A 19,259-nucleotide genomic window follows, 5' to 3' on the forward strand; every position below is an offset into this window, starting at 1 on the left:
GAGTAGACTGCTCTGGTAAAGAGTGCATCCTGCTCTGTGGGGAGTAGACTGATCTGGTAAGGAGTCAGTCCTGCTCTGTGGGGAGTACACTGCTCTGGTAATGTGTCAGTCCTGCTCTGTAGGGAGTAGACTGCTCTGGTTATGAATCAGTCCTGCTCTGTTGTGGGGAGTAGACTGCTCTGGTAATGAGTCAGTCCTGCTCTGGTAATGAGTCAGTCCTACTTTGTGGAGAGTAGACTTCTCTGGTAATGAGTCAGTCCTGCTCAAGTAATGAGTCAGTCCTGCTCTGTGGGGAGTAGACTGCTCTGGTAATGAGTCAGTCCTGCTCTGTGGGGAGTAGACTGCTCTGGTAATGAGTCAGTCCTTCTCTGGTAATGAGTCAGTCCTGCTCTGTAGGGAGTAGACTGCTCTGGTAATGAGTCAGTCCTGCTCTGTAGGGAGTAGACTGCTCTGGTAATGAATCAGTCCTGCTCTGTGGTGGGGAGTAGACTTCTCTGGTAATGAGTCAGTCCTGCTCTGGTAATGAGTCAGTCCTGCTCTGTGGAGAGTACACTGCTCTGGTAATTAGTCAGTCCTGCTCTGGTAATGAGTCAGTCCTGCTCTGTGGGGAGTAGACTGCTCTGGTAATGTGTCAGTCCTGCTCTGGTAATGAGTCAGTCCGGCTCTGTGGGGAGTAGACTGCTCTGGTAATGAATCAGTCCTGCTCTGGTAATGAGTCAGTCCTGCTCTGTGGGGAGTAGACTGCTCTGGTAATGAGTCAATCCTGCTCTATAGGGAGTAGACTGCTCTGGTAATGAGTCAGTCCTGCTCTGTGGGGAGTAGACTGCTCTGGTAATCAGTCAGTCCTGCTCTGGTAATGAGTCAGTCCTGCTCTGTGGAGAGTAGACTGCTCTGGTAATGAGTCAGTCCTGCTCTGGTAATGAGTCAGTCCTGCTCTGTGGGGAGTAGACTGCTCTGGTAATGAGTCAGTCCTGCTCTGTAGGGAGTAGACTCCTCTGGTAATGAGTCAGTCCTTCTCTGTGGGGAGTAGACTGCTCTGGTAATGAGTCAGTCAGCTCTGGTCATGAGCCAGTTCTGCTCTGGTAATGAGTCAGTCCAGCTCTGTGGAGAGTAGACTGCTCTGGTAATGAGTCAGTCCTGCTCTTTGGGGAGTAGACTGCTCTGGTAATGAGTCAGTCCTGCTCTTGTAATGAGTCAGTCCTGCTCTGGTAATGAGTCAGTCCTGCTCTGTAGGGAGTAGACTGCTCTGGTAATGAATCAGTCCTGCTCTGTGGTGGGGAGTAGACTGCTCTGGTAATGAGTCAGTCCTGCTCTGGTAATGAGTCAGTCCTGCTCTGTGGAGAGTACACTGCTCTGGTAATGAGTCAGTCCTGCTCTGGTAATAAGTCAGTCCTGCTCTGTGGGGAGTAGACTGCTCTGGTAATGAGTCAGTCCTGCTCTGGTAATGAGTCAGTCCGGCTCTGTGGGGAGTAGACTGCTCTGGTAATGAGTCAGTCCTGCTCTGTAGGGAGTAGACTCCTCTGGTAATGAGTCAGTCCTTCTCTGTGGGGAGTAGACTGCTCTGGTAATGAGTCAGTCAGCTCTGGTCATGAGCCAGTTCTGCTCTGGTAATGAGTCAGTCCAGCTCTGTGGAGAGTAGACTGCTCTGGTAATGAGTCAGTCCTGCTCTTTGGGGAGTAGACTGCTCTGGTAATGAGTCAGTCCTGCTCTTGTAATGAGTCAGTCCTGCTCTGGTAATGAGTCAGTCCTGCTCTGTAGGGAGTAGACTGCTCTGGTAATGAATCAGTCCTGCTCTGTGGTGGGGAGTAGACTGCTCTGGTAATGAGTCAGTCCTGCTCTGGTAATGAGTCAGTCCTGCTCTGTGGAGAGTACACTGCTCTGGTAATGAGTCAGTCCTGCTCTGGTAATAAGTCAGTCCTGCTCTGTGGGGAGTAGACTGCTCTGGTAATGAGTCAGTCCTGCTCTGGTAATGAGTCAGTCCGGCTCTGTGGGGAGTAGACTGCTCTGGTAATGAATCAGTCCTGCTCTGGTAATGAGTCAGTCCTGCTCTGTGGGGAGTAGACTGCTCTGGTAATGAGTCAATCCTGCTCTGTAGGGAGTAGACTGCTCTGGTAATGAGTCAGTCCTGCTCTGTGGGGAGTAGACTGCTCTGGTAATGAGTCAGTCCTGCTCTGGTAATGAGTCAGTCCTGCTCTGTGGAGAGTAGACTGCTCTGGTAATGAGTCAGTCCTGCTCTGGTAATGAGTCAGTCCTGCTCTGTGGGGTGTAGACTGCTCTGGTAATGAGTTCGTCCTGCTCTGTGGGGAGTAGACTGCTCTGGTAAGGAGTCAGTCCTGCTCTGTGGGGAGTACACTGCTCTGTTAATGAATCAGTCCTGCACTGTGGGGGGTAGACTGCTCTGGTAATGAGTCAGTCCTGCTCTTTGGGGAGTAGACTTCTCTGGTAATGAGTCAGTCCTCCTCTGGTAATGAGTCAGTCCTGCTCTGTGGGGAATAGACTGCTCTGTGGGGAGTAGACTGCTCTGGTAATGAGTCAGTCCTGCTCTGTAGGGAGTAGACTCCTCTGGTAATGAGTCAGTCCTGCTCTTGAATTAAGTCAGGCCTGCTCTGTAGGGAGTAGACTGCTCTGGTAATGAGTCAGTCCTGCTCTGTGGGGAGTAGACTGCTCTGGTAATGAGTCAGTCCTGCTCTGGTAATGAGTCAGTCCTGCTCTGTGGAGAGTAGACTGCTCTGGTAAAGAGTGCATCCTGCTCTGTGGGGAGTAGACTGATCTGGTAAGGAGTCAGTCCTGCTCTGTGGGGAGTACACTGCTCTGGTAATGTGTCAGTCCTGCTCTGTAGGGAGTAGACTGCTCTGGTTATGAATCAGTCCTGCTCTGTTGTGGGGAGTAGACTGCTCTGGTAATGAGTCAGTCCTGCTCTGGTAATGAGTCAGTCCTACTTTGTGGAGAGTAGACTTCTCTGGTAATGAGTCAGTCCTGCTCAAGTAATGAGTCAGTCCTGCTCTGTGGGGAGTAGACTGCTCTGGTAATGAGTCAGTCCTGCTCTGTGGGGAGTAGACTGCTCTGGTAATGAGTCAGTCCTTCTCTGGTAATGAGTCAGTCCTGCTCTGTAGGGAGTAGACTGCTCTGGTAATGAGTCAGTCCTGCTCTGTAGGGAGTAGACTGCTCTGGTAATGAATCAGTCCTGCTCTGTGGTGGGGAGTAGACTTCTCTGGTAATGAGTCAGTCCTGCTCTGGTAATGAGTCAGTCCTGCTCTGTGGAGAGTACACTGCTCTGGTAATGAGTCAGTCCTGCTCTGGTAATGAGTCAGTCCTGCTCTGTGGGGAGTAGACTGCTCTGGTAATGTGTCAGTCCTGCTCTGGTAATGAGTCAGTCCGGCTCTGTGGGGAGTAGACTGCTCTGGTAATGAATCAGTCCTGCTCTGGTAATGAGTCAGTCCTGCTCTGTGGGGAGTAGACTGCTCTGGTAATGAGTCAATCCTGCTCTATAGGGAGTAGACTGCTCTGGTAATGAGTCAGTCCTGCTCTGTGGGGAGTAGACTGCTCTGGTAATCAGTCAGTCCTGCTCTGGTAATGAGTCAGTCCTGCTCTGTGGAGAGTAGACTGCTCTGGTAATGAGTCAGTCCTGCTCTGGTAATGAGTCAGTCCTGCTCTGTGGGGAGTAGACTGCTCTGGTAATGAGTCAGTCCTGCTCTGTAGGGAGTAGACTCCTCTGGTAATGAGTCAGTCCTTCTCTGTGGGGAGTAGACTGCTCTGGTAATGAGTCAGTCAGCTCTGGTCATGAGCCAGTTCTGCTCTGGTAATGAGTCAGTCCAGCTCTGTGGAGAGTAGACTGCTCTGGTAATGAGTCAGTCCTGCTCTTTGGGGAGTAGACTGCTCTGGTAATGAGTCAGTCCTGCTCTTGTAATGAGTCAGTCCTGCTCTGGTAATGAGTCAGTCCTGCTCTGTAGGGAGTAGACTGCTCTGGTAATGAATCAGTCCTGCTCTGTGGTGGGGAGTAGACTGCTCTGGTAATGAGTCAGTCCTGCTCTGGTAATGAGTCAGTCCTGCTCTGTGGAGAGTACACTGCTCTGGTAATGAGTCAGTCCTGCTCTGGTAATAAGTCAGTCCTGCTCTGTGGGGAGTAGACTGCTCTGGTAATGAGTCAGTCCTGCTCTGGTAATGAGTCAGTCCGGCTCTGTGGGGAGTAGACTGCTCTGGTAATGAATCAGTCCTGCTCTGGTAATGAGTCAGTCCTGCTCTGTGGGGAGTAGACTGCTCTGGTAATGAGTCAATCCTGCTCTGTAGGGAGTAGACTGCTCTGGTAATGAGTCAGTCCTGCTCTGTGGGGAGTAGACTGCTCTGGTAATGAGTCAGTCCTGCTCTGGTAATGAGTCAGTCCTGCTCTGTGGAGAGTAGACTGCTCTGGTAATGAGTCAGTCCTGCTCTGGTAATGAGTCAGTCCTGCTCTGTGGGGTGTAGACTGCTCTGGTAATGAGTCAGTCCTGCTCTGTGGGGAGTAGATTGCTCTGGTCATGAGTCAGTCCAGCTCTGGTAATGAGTCAGTCCTGCTCCGTGGAGAGTAGACTGCTCTGGTAATGAGCAAGTCCTGCTCTGAGGGGAGTAGACTGCTCTGTTAATGAGTCAGTCCTGCTCTGTGGGGAGTAGACTGCTCTGGTAATGAGTCAGTCCTGCTTTTGAATTAAGTCAGGCCTGCTCTGTGGGGAGTACACTGCTCTGGTAATGAGTCAGTCCTGCTCTGTAGGGAGTAGACTGCTCTGGTTATGAATCAGTCCTGCTCTGTTGTGGGGAGTAGACTGCTCTGGTAATGAGTCAGTCCTGCTCTGGTAATGAGTCAGTCCTACATTGTGGAGAGTAGACTTCTCTGGTAATGAGTCAGTCCTGCTCAAGTAATGAGTCAGTCCTGCTCTGTGGGGAGTAGACTGCTCTGGTAATGAGTCAGTCCTTCTCTGGTAATGAGTCAGTCCTGCTCTGTAGGGAGTAGACTGCTCTGGTAATGAGTCAGTCCTGCTCTGTGGGGAGTAGACTGATCTGGTCATGAGTCAGTCCTGCTCTGGTAATGAGTCAGTCCTGCTCTGTGGAGGGTAGACTGCTCTGGTAATGAGCCAGTCCTGCAATGTGGGGAGTAGACTGCTCTGGTAATGAGTCAGTACTGCTCTGTGGGGAGTAGACTGCTCTGGTAATGAGTTCGTCTTGCTCTGGTAATGAGTCAGTCTTGCTCTGTGGAGAGTAGACTGCTCTGGTAATGAGTTCGTCCTGCTCTGTGGGGAGTAGACTGCTCTGGTAAGGAGTCAGTCCTGCTCTGTGGGGAGTACACTGCTCTGGTAATGAATCAGTCCTGCACTGTGGGGGGTAGACTGCTCTGGTAATGAGTCAGTCCTGCTCTTTGGGGAGTAGACTTCTCTGGTAATGAGTCAGTCCTGCTCTGTGGGGAGTAGACTGCTCTGGTAATGAGTCAGTCAGCTCTGGTAATGAGTCAGTCCTGCTCTGGTAATGAGTCAGTCCAGCTCTGTGGAGAGTAGTCTGCTCTGGTAATGAGTCAGTCCTGCTCTGTGGGGAATAGACTGCTCTGTGGGGAGTAGACTGCTCTGGTAATGAGTCAGTCCTGCTCTGTAGGGAGTAGACTCCTCTGGTAATGAGTCAGTCCTTCTCTGTGGGGAGTAGACTGCTCTGGTAATGAGTCAGTCAGCTCTGGTCATGAGCCAGTTCTGCTCTGGTAATGAGTCAGTCCAGCTCTGTGGAGAGTAGACTGCTCTGGTAATGAGTCAGTCCTGCTCTTTGGGGAGTAGACTGCTCTGGTAATGAGTCAGTCCTGCTCTTGTAATGAGTCAGTCCTGCTCTGGTAATGAGTCAGTCCTGCTCTGTAGGGAGTAGACTGCTCTGGTAATGAATCAGTCCTGCTCTGTGGTGGGGAGTAGACTGCTCTGGTAATGAGTCAGTCCTGCTCTGGTAATGAGTCAGTCCTGCTCTGTGGAGAGTACACTGCTCTGGTAATGAGTCAGTCCTGCTCTGGTAATGAGTCAGTCCTGCTCTGTGGGGAGTAGACTGCTCTGGTAATGAGTCAGTCCTGCTCTGGTAATGAGTCAGTCCGGCTCTGTGGGGAGTAGACTGCTCTGGTAATGAATCAGTCCTGCTCTGGTAATGAGTCAGTCCTGCTCTGTGGGGAGTAGACTGCTCTGGTAATGAGTCAATCCTGCTCTGTAGGGAGTAGACTGCTCTGGTAATGAGTCAGTCCTGCTCTGTGGGGAGTAGACTGCTCTGGTAATGAGTCAGTCCTACTCTGGTAATGAGTCAGTCCTGCTCTGTGGTGGGGAGTAGACTGCTCTGGTAATGAGTCAGTCCTGCTCTGGTAATGAGTCAGTCCTGCTCTGTGGAGAGTACACTGCTCTGGTAATGAGTCAGTCCTGCTCTGGTAATGAGTCAGTCCTGCTCTGTGGGGAGTAGACTGCTCTGGTAATGAGTCAGTCCTGCTCTGGTAATGAGTCAGTCCGGCTCTGTGGGGAGTAGACTGCTCTGGTAATGAATCAGTCCTGCTCTGGTAATGAGTCAGTCCTGCTCTGTGGGGAGTAGACTGCTCTGGTAATGAGTCAATCCTGCTCTGTAGGGAGTAGACTGCTCTGGTAATGAGTCAGTCCTGCTCTGTGGGGAGTAGACTGCTCTGGTAATGAGTCAGTCCTACTCTGGTAATGAGTCAGTCCTGCTCTGTGGAGAGTAGACTGCTCTGGTAATGAGTCAGTCCTGCTCTGGTAATGAGTCAGTCCTGCTCTGTGGGGAGTAGACTGCTCTGGTAATGAGTCAGTCCTGCTCTGTGGGGAGTAGATTGCTCTGGTCATGAGTCAGTCCTGCTCTGGTAATGAGTCAGTCCTGCACCGTGGAGAGTAGACTGCTCTGGTAATGAGCAAGTCCTGCTCTGAGGGGAGTAGACTGCTCTGTTAATGAGTCAGTCCTGCTCTGTGAGGAGTAGACTGCTCTGGTAATGAGTCAGTCCTGCTCTTGAATTAAGTCAGGCCTGCTCTGTAGGGGAGTAGACTGCTCTGGTAATGAGTCAGTCCTGCTCTGTGGGGAGTAGACTGCTCTGGTAATGAGTCAGTCCTGCTCTGGTAATGAGTCAGTCCTGCTCTGTGGGGAGTACACTGCTCTGGTAATGAGTCAGTCCTGCTCTGTAGGGAGTAGACTGCTCTGGTTATGAATCAGTCCTGCTCTGTTGTGGGGAGTAGACTGCTCTGGTAATGAGTCAGTCCTGCTCTGGTAATGAGTCAGTCCTACATTGTGGAGAGTAGACTTCTCTGGTAATGAGTCAGTCCTGCTCAAGTAATGAGTCAGTCCTGCTCTGTGGAGAGTAGACTGCTCTGGTAATGAGTCAGTCCTTCTCTGGTAATGAGTCAGTCCTGCTCTGTAGGGAGTAGACTGCTCTGGTAATGAGTCAGTCCTGCTCTGTGGGGAGTAGACTGCTCTGGTCATGAGTCAGTCCTGCTCTGGTAATGAGTCAGTCCTGCTCTGTGGAGAGTAGACTGCTCTGGTAATGAGCCAGTCCTGCAATGTGGGGAGTAGACTGCTCTGGTAATGAGTCAGTACTGTTCTGTGGGGAGTAGACTGCTCTGGTAATGAGTTCGTCTTGCTCTGGTAATGAGTCAGTCTTGCTCTGTGGAGAGTAGACTGCTCTGGTAATGAGTTCGTCCTGCTCTGTGGGGAGTAGACTGCTCTGGTAAGGAGTCAGTCCTGCTCTGTGGGGAGTACACTGCTCTGTTAATGAATCAGTCCTGCACTGTGGGGGGTAGACTGCTCTGGTAATGAGTCAGTCCTGCTCTTTGGGGAGTAGACTTCTCTGGTAATGAGTCAGTCCTCCTCTGGTAATGAGTCAGTCCTGCTCTGTGGGGAATAGACTGCTCTGTGGGGAGTAGACTGCTCTGGTAATGAGTCAGTCCTGCTCTGTAGGGAGTAGACTCCTCTGGTAATGAGTCAGTCCTGCTCTTGAATTAAGTCAGGCCTGCTCTGTAGGGAGTAGACTGCTCTGGTAATGAGTCAGTCCTGCTCTGTGGGGAGTAGACTGCTCTGGTAATGAGTCAGTCCTGCTCTGGTAATGAGTCAGTCCTGCTCTGTGGAGAGTAGACTGCTCTGGTAAAGAGTGCATCCTGCTCTGTGGGGAGTAGACTGATCTGGTAAGGAGTCAGTCCTGCTCTGGTAATGAGTCAGTCCTACTTTGTGGAGAGTAGACTTCTCTGGTAATGAGTCAGTCCTGCTCAAGTAATGAGTCAGTCCTACTCTGTGGGGAGTAGACTGCTCTGGTAATGAGTCAGTCCTGCTCTGTGGGGAGTAGACTGCTCTGGTAATGAGTCAGTCCTTCTCTGGTAATGAGTCAGTCCTGCTCTGTAGGGAGTAGACTGCTCTGGTAATGAGTCAGTCCTGCTCTGTAGGGAGTAGACTGCTCTGGTTATGAATCAGTCCTGCTCTGTTGTGGGGAGTAGACTGCTCTGGTAATGAGTCAGTCCTGCTCTGGTAATGAGTCAGTCCTACATTGTGGAGAGTAGACTTCTCTGGTAATGAGTCAGTCCTGCTCAAGTAATGAGTCAGTCCTGCTTTGTGGGGAGTAGACTGCTCTGGTAATGAGTCAGTCCTTCTCTGGTAATGAGTCAGTCCTGCTCTGTAGGGAGTAGACTGCTCTGGTAATGAGTCAGTCCTGCTCTGTGGAGAGTAGACTGCTCTGGTAATGAGCCAGTCCTGCAATGTGGGGAGTAGACTGCTCTGGTAATGAGTCAGTACTGCTCTGTGGGGAGTAGACTGCTCTGGTAATGAGTTCGTCTTGCTCTGGTAATGAGTCAGTCTTGCTCTGTGGAGAGTAGACTGCTCTGGTAATGAGTTCGTCCTGCTCTGTGGGGAGTAGACTGCTCTGGTAAGGAGTCAGTCCTGCTCTTTGGGGAGTACACTGCTCTGGTAATGAATCAGTCCTGCACTGTGGGGGGTAGACTGCTCTGGTAATGAGTCAGTCCTGCTCTTTGGGGAGTAGACTTCTCTGGTAATGAGTCAGTCCTGCTCAAGTAATGAGTCAGTCCTGCTCTGTGGGGAGTAGACTGCTCTGGTAATGAGTCAGTCAGCTCTGGTAATGAGTCAGTCCTGCTCTGGTAATGAGTCAGTCCAGCTCTGTGGAGAGTAGTCTGCTCTGGTAATGAGTCAGTCCTGGTCTGTGGGGAATAGACTGCTCTGTGGGGAGTAGACTGCTCTGGTAATGAGTCAGTCCTGATCTGTAGGGAGTAGACTCCTCTGGTAATGAGTCAGTCCTTCTCTGTGGGGAGTAGACTGCTCTGGTAATGAGTCAGTCAGCTCTGGTCATGAGCCAGTTCTGCTCTGGTAATGAGTCAGTCCAGCTCTGTGGAGAGTAGACTGCTCTGGTAATGAGTCAGTCCTGCTCTTTGGGGAGTAGACTGCTCTGGTAATGAGTCAGTCCTGCTCTTGTAATGAGTCAGTCCTGCTCTGGTAATGAGTCAGTCCTGCTCTGTAGGGAGTAGACTGCTCTGGTAATGAATCAGTCCTGCTCTGTGGTGGGGAGTAGACTGCTCTGGTAATGAGTCAGTCCTGCTCTGTGGAGAGTACACTGCTCTGGTAATGAGTCAGTCCTGCTCTGGTAATGAGTCAGTCCTGCTCTGTGGGGAGTAGACTGCTCTGGTAATGAGTCAGTCCTGCTCTGGTAATTAGTCAGTCCGGCTCTGTGGGGAGTAGACTGCTCTGGTAATGAATCAGTCCTGCTCTGGTAATGAGTCAGTCCTGCTCTGTAGGGAGTAGACTGCTCTGGTAATGAGTCAGTCCTGCTCTGTAGGGAGTAGACTGCTCTGGTTATGAATCAGTCCTGCTCTGTTGTGGGGAGTAGACTGCTCTGGTAATGAGTCAGTCCTGCTCTGGTAATGAGTCAGTCCTACATTGTGGAGAGTAGACTTCTCTGGTAATGAGTCAGTCCTGCTCAAGTAATGAGTCAGTCCTGCTCTGTGGGGAGTAGACTGCTCTGGTAATGAGTCAGTCCTTCTCTGGTAATGAGTCAGTCCTGCTCTGTAGGGAGTAGACAGCTCTGGTAATGAGTCAGTCCTGCTCTGTGGAGAGTAGACTGCTCTGGTAATGAGCCAGTCCTGCAATGTGGGGAGTAGACTGCTCTGGTAATGAGTCAGTACTGCTCTGTGGGGAGTAGACTGCTCTGGTAATGAGTTCATCTTGCTCTGGTAATGAGTCAGTCTTGCTCTGTGGAGAGTAGACTGCTCTGGTAATGAGTTCGTCCTGCTCTGTGGGGAGTAGACTGCTCTGGTAAGGAGTCAGTCCTGCTCTGTGGGGAGTACACTGCTCTGGTAATGAATCAGTCCTGCACTGTGGGGGGTAGACTGCTCTGGTAATGAGTCAGTCCTGCTCTTTGGGGAGTAGACTTCTCTGGTAATGAGTCAGTCTTGCTCAAGTAATGAGTCAGTCCTGCTCTTTGGGGAGTAGACTGCTCTGGTAATGAGTCAATCAGCTCTGGTAATGAGTCAGTCCTGCTCTGGTAATGAGTCAGTCCAGCTCTGTGGAGAGTAGTCTGCTCTGGTAATGAGTCAGTCCTGCTCTGTGGGGAATAGACTGCTCTGTGGGGAGTAGACTGCTCTGGTAATGAGTCAGTCCTGCTCTGTAGGGAGTAGACTCCTCTGGTAATGAGTCAGTCCTTCTCTGTGGGGAGTAGACTGCTCTGGTAATGAGTCAGTCAGCTCTGGTCATGAGCCAGTTCTGCTCTGGTAATGAGTCAGTCCAGCTCTGTGGAGAGTAGACTGCTCTGGTAATGAGTCAGTCCTGCTCTTTGGGGAGTAGACTGCTCTGGTAATGAGTCAGTCCTGCTCTTGTAATGAGTCAGTCCTGCTCTGGTAATGAGTCAGTCCTGCTCTGTAGGGAGTAGACTGCTCTGGTAATGAATCAGTCCTGCTCTGTGGTGGGGAGTAGACTGCTCTGGTAATGAGTCAGTCCTGCTCTGGTAATGAGTCAGTCCTGCTCTGTGGAGAGTACACTGCTCTAGTAATGAGTCAGTCCTGCTCTGGTAATGAGTCGGTCCTGCTCTGTGGGGAGTAGACTGCTCTGGTAATGAGTCAGTCCTGCTCTGGTAATGAGTCAGTCCGGCTCTGTGGGGAGTAGACTGCTCTGGTAATGAATCAGTCCTGCTCTGGTAATGAGTCAGTCCTGCTCTGTCGGGAGTAGACTGCTCTGGTAATGAGTCAATCCTGCTCTGTAGGGAGTAGACTGCTCTGGTAATGAGTCAGTCCTGCTCTGTGGGGAGTAGACTGCTCTGGTAATGAGTCAGTCCTGCTCTGGTAATGAGTCAGTCCTGCTCTGTGGAGAGTAGACTGCTCTGGTAATGAGTCAGTCCTGCTCTGGTAATGAGTCAGTCCTGCTCTGTGGGGAGTAGACTGCTCTGGTAATGAGTCAGTCCTGCTCTGTGGGGAGTAGATTGCTCTGGTCATGAGTCAGTCCTGCTCTGGTAATGAGTCAGTCCTGCTCCGTGGAGAGTAGACTGCTCTGGTAATGAGCAAGTCCTGCTCTGAGGGGAGTAGACTGCTCTGTTAATGAGTCAGTCCTGCTCTGTGGGGAGTAGACTGCTCTGGTAATGAGTCAGTCCTGCTCTTGAATTAAGTCAGGCCTGCTCTGTAGGGAGTAGACTGCTCTGGTAATGAGTCAGTCCTGCTCTGTGGGGAGTAGACTGCTCTGGTAATGAGTCAGTCCTGCTCTGGTAATGAGTCAGTCCTGCTCTGTGGGGAGTACACTGCTCTGGTAATGAGTCAGTCCTGCTCTGTAGGGAGTAGACTGCTCTGGTTATGAATCAGTCCTGCTCTGTTGTGGGGAGTAGACTGCTCTGGTAATGAGTCAGTCCTGCTCTGGTAATGAGTCAGTCCTACATTGTGGAGAGTAGACTTCTCTGGTAATGAGTCAGTCCTGCTCAAGTAATGAGTCAGTCCTGCTCTGTGGGGAGTAGACTGCTCTGGTAATGAGTCAGTCCTTCTCTGGTAATGAGTCAGTCCTGCTCTGTAGGGAGTAGACTGCTCTGGTAATGAGTCAGTCCTGCTCTGTGGGGAGTAGACTGCTCTGGTCATGAGTCAGTCCTGCTCTGGTAATGAGTCAGTCCTGCTCTGTGGAGAGTAGACTGCTCTGGTAATGAGCCAGTCCTGCAATGTGGGGAGTAGACTGCTCTGGTAATGAGTCAGTACTGTTCTGTGGGGAGTAGACTGCTCTGGTAATGAGTTCGTCTTGCTCTGGTAATGAGTCAGTCTTGCTCTGTGGAGAGTAGACTGCTCTGGTAATGAGTTCGTCCTGCTCTGTGGGGAGTAGACTGCTCTGGTAAGGAGTCAGTCCTGCTCTGTGGGGAGTACACTGCTCTGTTAATGAATCAGTCCTGCACTGTGGGGGGTAGACTGCTCTGGTAATGAGTCAGTCCTGCTCTTTGGGGAGTAGACTTCTCTGGTAATGAGTCAGTCCTCCTCTGGTAATGAGTCAGTCCTGCTCTGTGGGGAATAGACTGCTCTGTGGGGAGTAGACTGCTCTGGTAATGAGTCAGTCCTGCTCTGTAGGGAGTAGACTCCTCTGGTAATGAGTCAGTCCTGCTCTGTGGGGAGTAGACTGCTCTGGTAATGAGTCAGTCCTGCTCTGTGGGGAGTAGACTGCTCTGGTAATGAGTCAGTCCTGCTCTGGTAATGAGTCAGTCCTGCTCTGTGGAGAGTAGACTGCTCTGGTAAAGAGTGCATCCTGCTCTGTGGGGAGTAGACTGATCTGGTAAGGAGTCAGTCCTGCTCTGTGGGGAGTACACTGCTCTGGTAATGAGTCAGTCCTGCTCTGTAGGGAGTAGACTGCTCTGGTTATGAATCAGTCCTGCTCTGTTGTGGGGAGTAGACTGCTCTGGTAATGAGTCAGTCCTGCTCTGGTAATGAGTCAGTCCTACTTTGTGGAGAGTAGACTTCTCTGGTAATGAGTCAGTCCTGCTCAAGTAATGAGTCAGTCCTGCTCTGTGGGGAGTAGACTGCTCTGGTAATGAGTCAGTCCTGCTCTGTGGGGAGTAGACTGCTCTGGTAATGAGTCAGTCCTTCTCTGGTAATGAGTCAGTCCTGCTCTGTAGGGAGTAGACTGCTCTGGTAATGAGTCAGTCCTGCTCTGTAGGGAGTAGACTGCTCTGGTTATGAATCAGTCCTGCTCTGTTGTGGGGAGTAGACTGCTCTGGTAATGAGTCAGTCCTGCTCTGGTAATGAGTCAGTCCTTCATTGTGGAGAGTAGACTTCTCTGGTAATGAGTCAGTCCTGCTCAAGTAATGAGTCAGTCCTGCTTTGTGGGGAGTAGACTGCTCTGGTAATGAGTCAGTCCTTCTCTGGTAATGAGTCAGTCCTGCTCTGTAGGGAGTAGACTGCTCTGGTAATGAGTCAGTCCTGCTCTGTGGGGAGTAGACTGCTCTGGTCATGAGTCAGTCCTGCTCTGGTAATGAGTCAGTCCTGCTCTGGTAATGAGCCAGTCCTGCAATGTGGGGAGTAGACTGCTCTGGTAATGAGTCAGTACTGTTCTGTGGGGAGTAGACTGCTCTGGTAATGAGTTCGTCTTGCTCTGGTAATGAGTCAGTCTTGCTCTGTGGAGAGTAGACTGCTCTGGTAATGAGTTCGTCCTGCTCTGTGGGGAGTAGACTGCTCTGGTAAGGAGTCAGTCCTGCTCTGTGGGGAGTACACTGCTCTGTTAATGAATCAGTCCTGCACTGTGGGGGGTAGACTGCTCTGGTAATGAGTCAGTCCTGCTCTTTGGGGAGTAGACTTCTCTGGTAATGAGTCAGTCCTGCTCTGGTAATGAGTCAGTCCTGCTCTGTTGGGAATAGACTGCTCTGTGGGGAGTAGACTGCTCTGGTAATGAGTCAGTCCTGCTCTGTAGGGAGTAGACTCCTCTGGTAATGAGTCAGTCCTTCTCTGTGGGGAGTAGACTGCTCTGGTATTGAGTCCATCCTGCTCTGTGGGGAGTAGACTGATCTGGTAAGGAGTCAGTCCTGCTCTTGTAATGAGTCAGTCCTGCTCTGTAGGGAGTAGACTGCTCTGGTAATGAGTCAGTCCTGCTCTGTGGGGAGTAGACTGCTCTGGTAATGAGTCAGTCCTGCTCTGGTAATGAGTCAGTCCTGCTCTGTAGGGAGTAGACTGCTCTGGTAATGAGTCAGTCCTGCTCTGTGGGGAGTAGACTGCTCTGGTAATCAGTTCGTCTTGCTCTGGTAATGAGTCAGTCTTGCTCTGTGGAGAGTAGACTGCTCTGGTAATGAGTTCATCCTGCTCTGTGGGGAGTAGACTGCTCTGGTAAGGAGTCAGTCCTGCACTGTGGGGAGTACACTGCTCTGGTAATGAGTCAGTCCTGCACTGTGGGGGGTAGACTGCTCTGTTAATGAGTCAGTCCTGCTCTTTGGGGAGTAGACTTCTCTGGTAATGAGTCAGTCCTGCTCTGGTTATAAGTCAGTCCTGCTCTGTAGGGAGTAGACTGCTCTGGTAATGAGTTCGTCTTGCTCTGGTAATGAGTCAGTCTTGCTCTGTGGAGAGTAGACTGCTCTGGTAATGAGTTCGTCCTGCTCTGTGGGGAGTAGACTGCTCTGGTAAGGAGTCAGTCCTGCTCTGTGGGGAGTACACTGCTCTGGTAATGAATCAGTCCTGCACTGTGGGGGGTAGACTGCTCTGGTAATGAGTCAGTCCTGCTCTTTGGGGAGTAGACTTCTCTGGTAATGAGTCAGTCCTGCTCTGGTAATGAGTCAGTCCTGCTCTGTGGGGAATGGACTGCTCTGTGGGGAGTAGACTACTCTGGTAATGAGTCAGTCCTGCTCTGTAGGGAGTAGACTCCTCTGGTAATGAGTCAGTCCTGCTCTTGAATTAAGTCAGGCCTGCTCTGGTAATGAGTTCGTCTTGCTCTGGTAATGAGTCAGTCTTGCTCTGGTAATGAGTCAGTCCTGCTCTGTGGGGAATAGACTGCTCTGTGGGGAGTAGACTGCTCTGGTAATGAGTCAGTCCTGCTCTGTAGGGAGTAGACTCCTCTGGTAATGAGTCAGTCCTTCTCTGTGGGGAGTAGACTGCTCTGGTAATGAGTCCATCCTGCTCTGTGGGGAGTAGACTGATCTGGTAAGGAGTCAGTCCTGCTCTTGTAATGAGTCAGTCCAGCTCTGTGGAGAGTAGACTGCTCTGGTAATGAGTCAGTCCTGCTCTCTGGGGAGTAGACTGCTCTGGTAATGAGTCAGTCCTGCTCTTGTAATGAGTCAGTCCTGCTCTGGTAATGAGTCAGTCCTGCTCTGTAGGGAGTAGACTGCTCTGGTAATGAATCAGTCCTGCACTGTGGTGGGGAGTAGGCTGCTCTGGTAATGAGTCAGTCCTGCTCTGGTAATGAGTCCATCCTGCTCTGTGGGGAGTAGACTGATCTGGTAAGGAGTCAGTCCTGCTCTTGTAATGAGTCAGTCCAGCTCTGTGGAGAGTAGACTGCTCTGGTAATGAGTCAGTCCTGCTCTCTGGGGAGTAGACTGCTCTGGTAATGAGTCAGTCCTTCTCTGTGGGGAGTAGACTGCTCTGGTAATGAGTCCATCCTGCTCTGTGGGGAGTAGACTGATCTGGTAAGGAGTCAGTCCTGCTCTTGTAATGAGTCAGTCCAGCTCTGTGGAGAGTAGACTGCTCTGGTAATGAGTCAGTCCTGCTCTCTGGGGAGTAGACTGCTCTGGTAATGAGTCAGTCCTGCTCTTGTAATGAGTCAGTCCTGCTCTGGTAATGAGTCAGTCCTGCTCTGTAGGGAGTAGACTGCTCTGGTAATGAATCAGTCCTGCACTGTGGTGGGGAGTAGGCTGCTCTGGTAATGAGTCAGTCCTGCTCTGGTAATGAGTCAGTCCTGCTCTGTGGAGAGTAGACTGCTCTGGTAATGAGTCAGTCCTGCTCTGGTAATGAGTCAGTCCTGCTCTGTGGGGAGTAGACTGCTCTGGTAATGAGTCAGTACTGCTCTGTGGGGAGTAGACTGCTCTGATAATGAGTCAGTCCTGCTCTGTGGAGAGTAGACTGCTCTGGTTATGAGCCAGTCCTGCTCTGTTGTGGGGAGTAGACTGCTCTGGTAATGAGTCAGTACTGCTCGTCCACTGTGGGGAGTAGACTGCTCTGGTAATGAGTTCGTCCTGCTCTAGTAATGAGTCAGTCCTGCTCTGTGGGGAGTAGACTGCTCTGGTAATGAGTTCGTCCTGCTCTGTGGGGAGTAGACTGCTCTGGTAAGGAGTCAGTCCTGCTCTGTGGGGAGTACACTGCTCTGGTAATGAGTCAGTCCTGCTCTGTGGGGGTAGACTGCTCTGGTAATGAGTCAGTCCTGCTCTTTGGGGAGTAGACTTCTCTGGTAATGAGTCAGTCCTGCTCTGGTAATGAGTCAGTCCTGCTCTGTGGGGAATAGACTGCTCTGTGGGGAGTAGACTGCTCTGGTAATGAGTCAGTCCTGCTCTGTAGGGAGTAGACTCCTCTGGTAATGAGTCAGTCCTTCTCTTTGGGGAGTAGACTGCTCTGGTAATGAGTCCATCCTGCTCTGTGGGGAGTAGACTGATCTTGTAAGGAGTCAGTGCTGCTCTTGTAATGAGTCAGTCCAGCTCTGTGGAGAGTAGACTGCTCTGGTAATGAGTCAGTCCTGCTCTCTGGGGAGTAGACTGCTCTGGTAAGGAGTCAGTCCTGCTCTGTGGGGAGTACACTGCTCTGGTAATGAGTCAGTCCTGCTCTGTAGGGAGTAGACTGCTCTGGTTATGAATCAGTCCTGCTCTGTTGTGGGGAGTAGACTGCTCTGGTAATGAGTCAGTCCTGCTCTGGTAATGAGTCAGTCCTACTTTGTGGAGAGTAGACTTCTCTGGTAATGAGTCAGTCCTGCTCAAGTAATGAGTCAGTCCTGCTCTGTGGGGAGTAGACTGCTCTGGTAATGAGTCAGTCCTGCTCTGTGGGGAGTAGACTGCTCTGGTAATGAGTCAGTCCTTCTCTGGTAATGAGTCAGTCCTGCTCTGTAGGGAGTAGACTGCTCTGATAATGAGTCAGTCCTGCTCTGTGGGGAGTAGACTGCTCTGGTCATGAGTCAGTCCTGCTCTGGTAATGAGTCAGTCCTGCTCTGTGGAGAGTAGACTGCTCTGGTAATGAGCCAGTCCTGCTCTGTGGGGAGTAGACTGCTCTGGTAATGAGTCAGTCCTGCTCTGGTAATGAGTCAGTCCTGCTCTGTGGGGAGTAGACTGCTCTGGTAATGAGTCAGTCCTGCTCTGTGGGGAGTAGATTGCTCTGGTCATGAGTCAGTCCTGCTCTGGTAATGAGTCAGTCCTGCTCCGTGGAGAGTAGACTGCTCTGGTAATGAGCAAGTCCTGCTCTGAGGGGAGTAGACTGCTCTGTTAATGAGTCAGTCCTGCTCTGTGGGGAGTAGACTGCTCTGGTAATGAGTCAGTCCTGCTCTTGAATTAAGTCAGGCCTGCTCTGTAGGGAGTAGACTGCTCTGGTAATGAGTCAGTCCTGCTCTGTGGGGAGAAGACTGCTCTGGTAATGAGTCAGTCCTGCTCTGGTAATGAGTCAGTCCTGCTCTGTGGAGAGTAGACTGCTCTGGTAATGAGTCCATCCTGCTCTGTGGGGAGTAGACTGATCTGGTAAGGAGTCAGTCCTGCTCTGTGGGGAGTACACTGCTCTGGTAATGAGTCAGTCCTGCTCTGTAGGGAGTAGACTGCTCTGGTTATGAATCAGTCCTGCTCTGTTGTGGGGAGTAGACTGCTCTGGTAATGAGTCAGTCCTGCTCTGTGGGGAGTAGACTGCTCTGGTAATGAGTCAGTCCTTCTCTGGTAATGAGTCAGTCCTGCTCTGTAGGGAGTAGACTGCTCTGGTAATGAGTCAGTCCTGCTCTGTGGGGAGTAGACTGCTCTGGTAATGAGTCCATCCTGCTCTGTGGGGAGTAGACTGATCTGGTAAGGAGTCAGTCCTGCTCTTGTAATGAGTCAGTCCTGCTCTGTAGGGAGTAGACTGCTCTGGTAATGAGTCAGTCCTGCTCTGTGGGGAGTAGACTGCTCTGGTAATGAGTCAGTCCTGCTCTGGTAATGAGTCAGTCCTGCTCTGTAGGGAGTAGACTGCTCTGGTAATGAGTCAGTCCTGCTCTGTGGGGAGTAGACTGCTCTGGTAATGAGTTCGTCTTGCTCTGGTAATGAGTTCATCCTGCTCTGTGGGGAGTAGACTGCTCTGGTAAGGAGTCAGTCCTGCACTGTGGGGAGTACACTGCTCTGGTAATGAGTTCGTCTTGCTCTGTTAATGAGTCAGTCCTGCTCTTTGGGGAGTAGACTTCTCTGGTAATGAGTCAGTCCTGCTCTGGTTATAAGTCAGTCCTGCTCTGTAGGGAGTAGACTGCTCTGGTAATGAGTTCGTCTTGCTCTGGTAATGAGTCAGTCTTGCTCTGTGGAGAGTAGACTGCTCTGGTAATGAGTTCGTCCTGCTCTGTGGGCAGTAGACTGCTCTGGTAAGGAGTCAGTCCTGCTCTGTGGGGAGTACACTGCTCTGGTAATGAATCAGTCCTGCACTGTGGGGGGTAGACTGCTCTGGTAATGAGTCAGTCCTGCTCTTTGGGGAGTAGACTTCTCTGGTAATGAGTCAGTCCTGCTCTGGTAATGAGTCAGTCCTGCTCTGTGGGGAGTAGACTGCTCTGGTAATGAATCAGTCCTGCTCTGGTAATGAGTCAGTCCTGCTCTGTGGGGAGTAGACTGCTCTGGTAATGAGTCAATCCTGCTCTGTAGGGAGTAGACTGCTCTGGTAATGAGTCAATCCTGCTCTGTGGGGAGTAGACTGCTCTGGTAATGAGTCAGTCCTGCTCTGGTAATGAGTCAGTCCTGCTCTGTGGAGAGTAGACTGCTCTGGTAATGAGTCAGTCCTGCTCTGGTAATGAGTCAGTCCTGCTCTGTGGGGAGTAGATTGCTCTGGTCATGAGTCAGTCCTGCTCTGGTAATGAGTCAGTCCTGCTCCGTGGAGAGTAGACTGCTCTGGTAATGAGCCAGTCCTGCTCTGAGGGGAGTAGACTGCTCTGTTAATGAGTCAGTCCTGCTCTGTGGGGAGTAGACTGCTCTGGTAATGAGTCAGTCCTGCTCTTGAATTAAGTCAGGCCTGCTCTGTAGGGAGTAGACTGCTCTGGTAATGAGTCAGTCCTGCTCTGTGGGGAGTAGACTGCTCTGGTAATGAGTCAGTCCTGCTCTGGTAATGAGTCCATCCTGCTCTGTGGGGAGTAGACTGCTCTGGTAAGGAGTCAGTCCTGCT

The 19,259-nt window shown here is 51.2% G+C and overlaps 1 protein-coding gene across 2 annotated transcripts in view; it reads left to right on the forward strand.

The window, feature by feature from the left end:
* LOC106612321 (vascular endothelial growth factor receptor 3) overlaps positions 1-19,259 on the forward strand; it is a 787,633-nt gene that overhangs the window by 376,352 nt on the left and 392,022 nt on the right. The gene's annotated exons all lie outside the window — the stretch shown is intronic.

This window comes from Salmo salar, chromosome ssa09 (assembly GCF_905237065.1).
Source record: "Salmo salar chromosome ssa09, Ssal_v3.1, whole genome shotgun sequence".
NCBI lineage: Eukaryota > Metazoa > Chordata > Actinopteri > Salmoniformes > Salmonidae > Salmo > Salmo salar.